This window comes from Eurytemora carolleeae, unplaced genomic scaffold (assembly GCF_000591075.1).
Source record: "Eurytemora carolleeae unplaced genomic scaffold, Eaff_2.0 scaffold1509, whole genome shotgun sequence".
Classification (NCBI taxonomy): Eukaryota; Metazoa; Arthropoda; class Copepoda; order Calanoida; family Temoridae; genus Eurytemora; species Eurytemora carolleeae.
Genome location: NW_019397393.1, coordinates 33,729 through 44,354, shown reverse-complemented (window position 1 = coordinate 44,354; position 10,626 = coordinate 33,729). Strand labels below are relative to the sequence as shown.

General features: G+C 33.0%; 2 long non-coding RNA genes across 2 annotated transcripts; both read right to left on the bottom strand.

The window, feature by feature from the left end:
* Positions 1-1,223: 1,223 nt before the first annotated feature.
* LOC111714059 (uncharacterized) lies at positions 1,224-3,564 on the bottom strand. The gene is made up of 4 exons (XR_002767876.1): positions 3,470-3,564; positions 2,466-2,539; positions 1,736-1,786; positions 1,224-1,308 (listed from the first exon to the last, which is right to left on the bottom strand). It is a non-coding gene; the product is annotated as an uncharacterized LOC111714059 (long non-coding RNA).
* A 1,838-nt stretch (positions 3,565-5,402) lies between these two features.
* Positions 5,403-10,164, bottom strand: LOC111714058 (uncharacterized). The gene is made up of 4 exons (XR_002767875.1): positions 10,017-10,164; positions 6,631-6,666; positions 6,107-6,151; positions 5,403-5,471 (listed from the first exon to the last, which is right to left on the bottom strand). It is a non-coding gene; the product is annotated as an uncharacterized LOC111714058 (long non-coding RNA).
* Positions 10,165-10,626: the final 462 nt, after the last annotated feature.

The window sequence follows — 10,626 nt, the reverse complement described above, 5'->3', positions numbered from 1 at the left end:
AACATTAATTGGCCACTTCGTCAGACAAGTATCTTAATCGTAGGATAAACCTACGATTAATAAATCGTAGGTTTATCCTACGTTTTAGACTTGTCGCACGATTACGGAAGTACTGTTTCATCAGTCATAAATCCACCCTAAATAGAGGCTGGATTATCTATCCTAAATCTACCCTGAAACAGCTGATGCTTTCATTAGTCATCCTTTAAATCCTACGATTATCTACCCTTTTTCATCCAAAATGTTGTTTATGAGCCAAATCCAACTAATCGTACGATCTAGGGTAGATAATCTAGAGTAAATCCACCCGTGCGGGTGGATTTATTTATCCTGCTATTAAGACATCGCGGCATTAGCGTTAATGCCGCGATATACACCTCTAATGAAACAGTAGGGTAGATAATCTAGCCTTAAATCCACCTGGCAGGATTTATTAATCGTGCGATTTGGCTTCAACGAAGCAGCCTAATATTGGTCTAAATTAATTCCCCCCCTTTTTTCAACAGTTTGCGCCCCTGCACTTTTCAAGGTACATCCTGGCCAGAACACACTTTAGAAAAAACTAGATGTAAAAATAATGATCTGTAAGGAAGATATACCCCTTTGGTGCTGAGTGACCAACTCCTTTGTCCAGATTCCAGATAATTAATAATTTACAAAAATATTCAACTGTTTAATATCTCCGTCAATTTTTAAGATACAAAGAAGGTGGACCACATTTTGAAAAGCTCAATAGACGTTCAATCTTTTTTTGGTGCACTTTATGTCATTTATCAATTCACTATTTACCAAATAGATTTTCAAATACAATAGGTGGCAACAGAGAAATGGACCAATTAAACACGACGTCAAAAGTGTCAAATATAACAAGGAAAACGAAATTTTCTCACATTAGTTGACATGTTTTCCAAGATTAGATAAAAAAGCGTAAAAACAGAAAATAACAAACACATAAAATTGCACTTATTTTACTGTAAAATAAGAACTTTATTCTAAAATTATCACTATTATTAATCGTTTTGTCGGACACAAAAACTAAGTTGACACTTGTGACGTAAGAATACAACTGTACTGCGAGAGTACAAAATCTACAATGCCATCTATTGAACTAGACTCTATTTGCTATTGCGGACTACGTTGGCATCAGTTTTGGCTGTTCAAGATTAGCATCCGTCATCACTAGGAATTAATACAGCAGGCTCTTTAAACTTTTGTATAATTTTCCTGGTATATTTTTATGAAAATATCCCTGTTCAAGAGCTTTTTTCTTGGACTCTATATCTCCATCCTTCTCATTCTGACAAACCTCTGAATAATAATTACGGTTTCTATTTTTTACATAGAAAGGAATTGAGTCTTTGCCACAAACTCTGCTTTTCTAAACACTATATCTTAGGATTCCAATGTCGTAGACCTTAGGTATTTCAAACAATGAATTCTGTTATAGATCAAATAATGTAAGTTTGAAATATCAAAGATTTACGACTTTGGGTTTCAAAGATATAAAGATTATAAATTCAGAGTTTGTGGCAAAGACTCAATTCCTTTAGTTACGTATAGACCTCACGGACCTTTTCCTGAAGCTTTTCATTATAAACATAAATTATAAGTAAAAGAAATCGGAAATTAGCGGCGGATCCTAACTTAACCTTTCTAATAAATCTACCTCTAGAATGCCTAATTCCTTTCAAATAAATCTACCTCTAGAATCCTAGTATACCTTCCTTGTGTTTACCTATCTCTGGGTAGTATTTGAGAGCACAGCAAGGTTCCATTGTCAGCTCATCTATAAATAAACACGTACACAAAACATGATATACTTGACACTCATGGAGCTTCATGCCTTTTTTATTTTATTATCTATTTACAGGCAGAATTTGACGCTTGCAAAGATTTCTAAGGTTTTTGAAGAGTCATCTCAAAGCCCAACAAATTATATGTTAAAAAGAATGGATCATTCTTCCTACACAGCATTAAACCTACTTAATCTCATAATCTACCTAATCTACCTAATCTACCTAATCTACCTAATCTACCTAATCTACCTAATCTACCTAAACTACCTAATCTACCTATTCTAACTAATCTACCTAAGCTGAAAACTTTAGAATGGTGGATATCGGGATTAAGGCTTAATCCACTCTTTTTCTTAATCTCGAGATTAAATATTGCTTGTTCTCCACTCATTTTTAATCTCCAGATTAATTCTCCGATCAGGGTTAAGGATTCTAAAGTTTTCAGCTCAGAACTACCTCATCTACTTTAAATACCTAATCTACATAATCTACCTAATCTACCTAATCTACCTAATCTACCTAAACTACCTAATCTACCTATTCTAACTAATCTACCTAAACTACCTAATCTACTTTAAATACCTAATCTACCTAATCTACATAATCTACCTAATCTACCTGATCTACCTAATCTACCTAATCTACCTGATCTGCCTATTATCAACCTACCTATTGACCAATATTCTAGATCTCTCTGTAAAACCAAGGCACACCCACTCTCATTGGTGTGGAACTTTCGAGTCCTAAATTACGTATAAGTTATTCGCCAAAATGTTTTTTCTTCAAAATTAAAAAAAAAATTGTCCATGTTGACAATACTTATTAATTACATCTGCATACATGTTAAGAATAATAATCAATTAAACCCATATACGTATATTTTGAGAATAATAATCAATTACACCCATGTACGTATATTTTGAGAATAATAATCAATTACACCCATGTACGTATATTTTGAGAATAATAATCAATTAAACCCATGTACGTATATTTTCAGAATAATAATCAATTACACCCATGTACGTACATTTTGCGAATAATAATCAATTAAACCCATATACATACATTTTGAGAATAATAATCAATTAAACCCATGCACATACATTTTGAGAATATTAATCAATTAAACCCATGTGCATACATTTTGAGAATATTAATCAATTACACCCATGTACGTACATTTTGAGAATATTAATCAATTAAACCCATGCACATACATTTTGAGAATAATAATCAATTAAACCCATGTACGTATATTTTGAAAATAATAATTAATTAAACCCATGTACGTATATTTTGAAAATAATAATTAATTAAACCCATTTATTTATATTTTGAGAATAATAATCAATTAAACCCATGTACATATATTTTGAGAAGAATAATCAATTAAACCCATGTACATACATTTTGAGAATAATAATCAATTAAAACCATGTATGTACATTTTGAGAATAATAATCAATTAAACCCATGTACGTATATTTTGAGAATACTAATCAATTAAACCGGTACATGTTTGAGAATACTAATCAATTAAACCTGTACATGTTGAGAATACTAATCAATTAAACCTGTACATGTTGAGAATACTAATCAATTAAACCTGTACATGTTGAGAATATTTATCAATTAAACCTGTACATGTTGAGAATATTTATCAATTAAACCTGTACATGTTGAGAATTGTAGAGAAATTATCTGGATTCCTATAAAATTAGAGTCACAAACTTTTTAGGAAAAATATGATTATTAAACTGCTTAGACTACCACTGAGAAAGTTAACCACTGCTCTTGATCTTAAACAAATGGTTCACCTTAGTCTACGTAATCAACTGCTTCTAGCTATTGATTAAATTTGGCTCCAGCTTGTTTAAAAAAAAATTTAAATAAAAACTAGTCTTTCATGGCGTTTGAATATTACACATCCAAACTTTGATAAAAAAGGCTTTAAGAGGGGAAGAGGCTTTAAAAGTCACTTATTTTATCTTATCAGGGACCAAATAGAATGAATTGGAGAGGTCGCTGAATTACCTAATGCCGGTTCAAATCTTGAATCATAGAATCAAATTCATCAAATTTGTAATTAAATAGTTAAACGGCGGTTCTAAATGCAAAACGATTGATACACGTTGCCTTTATTCTTTTTGAATCAATTGCTTCAACGAATTCCATTATCTTTTTATGATTAAAAAATAAAATACTTTGTGAATTTGTTATTCCTGTCGAAAAAGTATTCTGGAGGATCTCCTAGCCATCAATACAAACCATAATTTTAGACACAAAATAAAAGAACTGTTTTAAAGGACTGTTGTAATAATTTTAAGTGACCATGTAGTAAATACCCTACTCCATAAACTTCTCTGAAACGAGTATCTATCCAGGTACAATTCAGTTCTACTTAGCTATCAATGTCTAAAACCGCAGTTACAATCTTTTAACCAATCAATACCAAACACTAGGCACAATCTCGTCAGCTATCGATGTCAACAAGGACACTAGGTATTATTCGATCAATGTCAAACCACTGGCCACAATTCATGAACTATCAATGTCAACTAGACACTAGCTCATATTATATCAACGCCAAACCAATGGGTGCAATCTTGTCAGCTATCAATGCCAACCGGACACTAGCTCATATTCTCTCAATGCCAAACCAATGGGCGCAATCTCGTCAGCTATCAATGTCAACAAGGACACTAGCTATTAATCAATCAATGCAAATCCAAAGGGCAGGATCTCAACTGTTGTGTTTCAACGAGAACCAAATTACTCTCAACAACGTAATCAAAATGGAGTCTCTATATCAACTCCTGTATTTGAGGTTTAAGTTAAAGTTAATAGATGTAATTACAATTTCTACTTCCCTATCTATATCACATGATTAAGACAATCATGTTACATTACAGCTGCAGTTAAAATAGGCCCAATTAAGATGTATGTCATTATATATATCATATGGTTAAGCTAATCATGCTATGTATTCATTTAAAGCACAATACAAGTGAATAATGGGTTTACATAGAAGTTTACAAATGTATATAATTAATAATGTACAACATAGTTCAGGTTTACAGAATATTGCGTTAACCAATATTATTTATTACAACCATCTATTTAATATGGGGGATGTATGATTCACTGAACAATACCCTTAAAACTCTATCTGCATAACAAGGAGGAAGATATCGTTGTTTCATTATCTTTAATAATACTGAATTCTGAAGTTTTGTTCTTCATTGTCTCTGAAGCATAAATGCAAAATGTAGATATTATACACGGAAATTGGGATGTGTATATTGTATAATTTCTACATACAAATAATACATCCACAATGTTAAAGATAACGTCAGGTTTTTAGCTTGAAAAGTGCATTGTTCTGATAATTTCTTTGTTGTTTCCTGCAGCATAAACTTGTAGATAAACTGCAATTAAAAATAATCAGTTTTCCTAATCATAAACATTGATTCTAATTCATACTTGATCTGACAAAGCTTTTAAGGGAATCGTTGTGAATACCACTTGCCACTTAAAAAATGAAGGATCAGTAAACAGACCCTTTAATTCAAAATGTGAAGATGAATGTTGATGGTTTCATTCCCTGGAAAAAATTCATCGCAAAATTCCAGAACTTTTTTTATACTTCCGGCTCTCATCAGTTTACCCAACCTAATCAATCAATCAATGTCAATCAATAAATTGATAAAATTAATCATTCATCAATAAACCAATAAATCTATCAATCAAGCAATTAGGCAATCAATAATATTAAATTTAATTGATAAATTAATATATTAATCAATCAATTAATGACTCAATGAAAAATGATGATTTTTAAACAATTTTTTTTAAAATTGCAAATTTGAAATATCTAATTTCACTATCCTCAGACTTTCTGAACTTAATGATAAATTTTTGAATCAATCTATTAAGAAATTAATTCATCAATCAATTTATTGACGAATTCACTGAAAATTGATTTGTGCAATTGCTAGTCTATATAATCAATAAATCAAATTTAAATCAATCAAATATAAATAAATCAATTACTATTTAGTTAACTAACCCTTAAATAAAGTGATAAGGAAGAATCCCTCAAAACAAGTTTTAAATTTGCTTTATGTACTGAACCTTTTTTATAAAAAAGGTAGCTTGAGCGCCCAATATTACCAACGGTTATATTATCTATTCCTATTCATAGTTATTTCCTACTTTTACCTGTTCTTTGTATAAAAAAATGATTTTACCTTAAGGGCCCGGCGTTACCCGTGGAATTAAAAAAAAATTTCTAAGCTTAAAATTACCTCGTGGTTGGGTAGTTAGATAAGTGTTTTCGAGGAACCATAAACCTTAAAGAAAATTATAAAAACCCAGTTTAAAATGAATGACATGAGTAAATTAATTAAACCTGTGCTCTAATCGCCAACAAATTTCTGTTCTTCTAGTGTCTTTTCATATATTTCTTAGTGTCTCTTAGTCCCTGGCTTAGTCATATTCACTACTAGCTCAGGAACCCAGCGCTTTCCAGGTTACTAAAAGTTACTCTCGCCGTTTACCCCCACTTGAACGATTCTACCGGGAAACTAAATTTTCGTTATTATTGTCGACCCACTCAATTTAGAATCTTTAAACCAGTCTAAAAACATTCCCGCGCTTCTCCCAAGTTCCCCAATCAAAGTTTGAGACAAATCGGCCCAGGGGTTACCGAGTTATAAACGGACATACAAACAGACAGAAAAACAAACAGATTAAAACTTTATATATATATATATATATATATATAGATATCTTGGTTTTGTATTTTTTTTGTACTTTTGCTTTTTTTTACCTGTCTCCTCCAACATCTAGTATAACACAGGTATCTCTGAACAAAATAAAATAAAATAAATAAAGAAAAAATTTTATCAACAAAGGGAGAAGCTGAAAGGTCTATCCTCTATATCTTAAAATAAATTAAAAAAATTTTCAATTAAAAAAAATCATATCTTGAACTGACAAAAGTTTGCATTGACGTTTAAACCTTAAACCTACAAATCTTGTTAGGTAAGGCAACAGATTACTATAAGGTTAGAAAGGGGGTGCAGAGACGCCATGAGCCCCACAAAATGGTCTCCAAGCCTCTGGATTCACAGATTTAAAATGTCCTGGCTCTATCTATATCCTTTAGAAAAGATAGTTTTAAAGTAATGTATAAAAAATGTTAGAGAAAATATTTAATATTTTTATAGTTGTTCAAAGTTTTTTTTTAACTTTAATAATTTATTTTAATTAAATTTTACAACATTTTTAAATATTTATATGATATCAGACGGTAATATTTTGAGATTTTTATATTTCTTGTTCTTCATTTTCTTCTTGTCCAAACATTTTTCAATCATATTTCGGCTAGTTTCTAAAATAAAAAGAAAAGAAGTTTTTTGGATGTTCTTGTTGTTTGCGACTCTATAAAAAAGAACTATTTTTAAGGATCTTGCTTTTTTTCTGAACCCTGTATTTAATTGAACTAGCTGAGGATCTTGCTTTCTTTTCTCGGAACTCTATTTTGAATAGTTTACTCTTGAGTTGCATCTGATTAAGCAAAAACACAAATTCCAGATATTTTCTTAGGGGCCGGGAGGGGGGGGGGGGAGAGAAATTGTCTCAACCCCCTCTCTGGCGGAGGGGGGGGGGACAAATATTCCAAGCCCCCATCTCTTATATCAAGAGATTTCCTTTCCAATTTGTCATGTCCAATTTTCTTTTTTCTTCTTGCTTCTTGTTTCTTATTTCTACACTTTGAGGCCTCTCCAAATAGTTCTTTTGACATTGAGTTGTGGAGCTGGTAGGAGAGAGATAAGGAGGTTTGTTGGAGGAAGGGTTTAAGGAATTGCTCCCTGTATTCCTTCTATTATACTCTTTCCAAGTTAAGAGGCATCTTAAGGAAACCCAGAACTGCACCCTTTAAGCAAAATGGGGAGTTGTAAGCCTTAAATTCTCATCAGAAGGAATTTTCCACAGCAGTCCAGTCCTCACAGCTGGTCGAGTAAAAAAACCGGTATTGTTGTGCATAGCTTGTATACCCATCAGGGGTTAAAACTCCTTCTTTCAGCTACACCAGGCTGAATATGAAGTCTTGTTTTATTCTATGTACATTCCTTACTCCCCTGTAGGATACAAGATGTGCAACTAAGCACAGCGCTTCCCCAAACTGTAAAGCTTGGACCGCTGTGATAGAGGTCCATTCTCTTCTGAGGGCGGTAAGCAACTGATGCAATGCAACGTTTTTTAGATATTCAAGAAAACACTGCATAACTATTTGAAGATTAAATATTTTCTTTAAATTGTTACTTATTACTTCTATAATATATATTATAATGTTTAGGGGTAGCGCCAGGTCATTTAAAAACTCATCTGCGAATACGGAGGCTAGGAGCCAATTTTGCGGGGCTCAAGGCGGCGCTGCAACCCATTCATCATGAGGTGCGCAGATTTAGTTTTTTCATAAAGGGACTGTTCACGTTTTTAAAGTAATATACATAGATATCTCAAAAGGGCCAATAGGCTCGTGTACTGCGTGACTAAGAAAACTTAAAAACTGTTTCTCTTGAAAATTTTGTGTATTTCAGAAATACTTCTGCACATTGGACTATCCAATTTGGAAAAAAGGGGAACCACTCTGAACCTCTAGGACATCGTTAAACTATTGTAACAATCCCTTTTTAAGCCTGCAAAATTTTAATCCTCCTCAGGCGCGCAGAGATTTAGTTTTTGCTTAAGCTAATTTCAGGTCTGAAAGGTTTGTGTCAGCAAAAAGACGATGAGCCGTCAAAACAGCTGCAGCGGTAAATAGAATAAGAAAATACAATAAAAATGTGATTAAATAAAAAAATGTAATCATAGTCAAAAGAAAAAAAAATTGTATTGTATTGTAATTTATTGTATTGTATTGTATTGTATTGAATTGTATTGTATTGTATTGTATTGAATTGTATTGTATTGTATTGAATTGTATTGTATTGTATTGTATTGTATTGTATTGTATTGTATTGTATTGTATTGTATTGTATAGTATTGTATTGTATTGTATTGTATTGTATTGTATTGTATTATATTGTATTGTATTGTATTGTATTTAACTGTAGTGTATTGTATTGTATCGTATTGTATTTTAACGTACTAGGATTTAAGTGCATTGTACCGTGTATTTATATTCTGTACACCACTGTACTCTAACTATTCTGTACACCACTGTATCCTAACTATTCTGTACACCACTGTATCCTAACAACTCTGTACACCACTGTATCCTACCTATTCTGTACACCACTGTATCCTACCTATTCTGTACACCACTGTATCCTTACTATTCTGTGCACCACTGTGTCCTAACTGTTTTGTGCACCACTGTATCCTACCTATTCTGTGCTTCACTGTACCATAACTATTCTGTGCACCACTGTATCCTAACTATTCTGTACACCACCGTATCCTTACTATTCTGTGAACAGAATAGTAAGGATACTGTATCCTAACTATTCTCTGCACTACTATATCCTAACTATTCAACGCACTACTGTAGCCTAACTATTCAACGCACTACTGTAGCCTAACTCTTCTGTGGACCACTGTATCCTAACTATTCTGTGCACCACTGTATCCTACCTATTCTGTACACCACTGTATCCTTACTATTCTATGCACCACTGTATCCTAACTATTCTGTGCACCACTGTATCCTAACTATTCTGAAAACCACTGTATCCTAGATATTCTGTATTCCACTGTATCCTTACTATTCTGTTCACCACTGCATCCTACCTATTCTATGCTCCACTGTACCCTAACTATTCTATGCACCACTGTATCCTAACTATTCTGTGCACTACTGTATCCTAACTATTCAACGCACTACTTTATCCTAACTATTCAACGCACTACTGTAGCCTAACTCTTCTGTGGACCATTGTTTCCTAACTATTCTGTGCTATTCTGTGCTCCACTGTATTCTAATTCTTCTGTGGACCATTGTATCCTAACTATTCTTTGCTCCACTGTATCCTAACTCTTCTGTGCACCATTGTATCCTAACTATTCTGTCCACCACTGTATCCTAACTATTTTGTACACCATTGTATCCACACTATTCTGTGCTCCACTGTATCCTAAATATTCTATGCACCAATGTATCTTAACTATTTTGTACACCACTGTATCCTAACTTCTGGACCACTGTACCTCTCTTCCGGGTTCGTTTGAGAGCAGAACGGTCTAAAGGAGTGCATAGGTCCGTTGATTAATTTTTCACCAATTTTCTGGTTTTTTCTTTGCTCCAGGTTTAATCTAATCTCTTCTTCCTCCTCCCCCTCCTTTTCTTCTTTAGTGTCATAACCCTGTAAAAAGTATTAGATCACCGTGACCTAATTGTTACTGCATAACCCGAACCAGCCGGCCTTTTTGTTGTATAAAACGCGCTGTGTTAACTGTACACTGTGATACACTAGACGGGCTGGTACAAGTAAATGCGTACACAATTACATTACTTATCCTTGTATAACAGTTTGAAACATTAAATGCTTGTTCTTATACTTGTGGGATGCATTTCCGGGAGTTTTTTTTTCAAACATCCGCTACAGGAGTTTTCTCAAATACTCTGAGTAAACAAAAATGAAGGAATATTCCTCCTGGCAAAGATAGCAATGCCCGATATACACTGGTACCCTTGAAACCTCAATCTCAACAAGAATGTGGAAGATGTCGACGTTTAACTGAATCGAAAAGTGTTTATTTCTGTGAATTTCTCCATTGCTTCAAGAAATGCTCATGCCACTTTTGCAGAGAAACCACA